Here is a 1,343-nt window from a genome sequence, read left to right as displayed (position 1 = left end):
ATACATAAAATAAGGATGCGTCGCACAGGGTCCGCGTCAAAAAAGTATCAATTTCTAATATTTTAAGAAGAGCCAAAAATTCATCGATTATACATTTTAATAGTACATTAATAACAGAATTATTTGGTACCAAGCAGACACCAGCGTACAAATTTTTTAATATGATATACATAAGATAAGTATGCGTCGCATAGGGTCAGCGGTAAAAAAGTATCGATTTCTAATATTTTAAGACGAGCCAAAAATTCATCGATTATACATTTTAATAGTACATTGATTATAGAATCTTTTGGTACCAAGCAGACACCAGCGTACAAATTTTTTAATATGATATACATAAAATAATGATGCGTCGCACAGGGTCCGCGTCAAAAAAGTATCAATTTCTAATATTTTAAGAAGAGCCAAAAATTCATCGATTATACATTTTAATAGTACATTAATAACAGAATTATTTGGTACCAAGCAGACACCAGCGTACAAATTTTTTAATATGATATACATAAAATAAGGATGCGTCGCACAGGGTCCGCGTCAAAAAAGTATCAATTTCTAATATTATAAGAAGAGCCAAAAATTCATCGATTATCATTTTAATAGTAAATTAATAACAGAATTATTTGGTACCAAGCAGACACCAGCGTACTAATTTTTTAATATGATATACATAAAATAAGGATGCGTCGCACAGGGTCCGAGTCAAAAAAGTATCAATTTCTAATATTTTAAGAAGAGCCAAAAATTCATCGATTATACATTTTAATAGTACATTAATAACAGAATTATTTGGTACCTAGCAGACACCAGCGTACAAATTTTTTAATATGATATACATAAGATAAGTATGCGTCGCATAGGGTCAGCGGTAAAAAAGTATCGATTTCTAATATTTTAAGACGAGCCGAAAATTCATCCATTATACATTTTAATAGTACAATGATTATAGAATCTTTTGGTACCAAGCAGACACCAGCGTACAAATTTTTTAATATGATATACATAAAATAAGGATGCGTCGCACAGGGTCCGCGTCAAAAAAGTATCAATTTCTAATATTTTAAGAAGAGCCAAAAATTCATCGATTATACATTTTAATAGTACATTAATAACAGAATTATTTGGTACCAAGCAGACACCAGCGTACAAATTTTTTAATATGATATACATAAGATAAGGATGCGTCGCACAGGGTCCGCGTCAAAAAAGTATCAATTTCTAATATTTTAAGAAGAGCCAAAAATTCATCGATTATACATTTTAATAGTACATTAATAACAGAATTATTTGGTTCCAAGCAGACACCAGCGTACAAATTTTTTAATATGATATACATAAGATAAGTA

Source organism: Prenolepis imparis, unplaced genomic scaffold, assembly GCF_030444845.1.
Source record: "Prenolepis imparis isolate NDT839.2.m4 unplaced genomic scaffold, iyPreImpa1.0 SCAF_3, whole genome shotgun sequence".
In the NCBI taxonomy this organism is placed as follows: Eukaryota; Metazoa; Arthropoda; class Insecta; order Hymenoptera; family Formicidae; genus Prenolepis; species Prenolepis imparis.
This window is presented reverse-complemented; position numbering follows the sequence as displayed.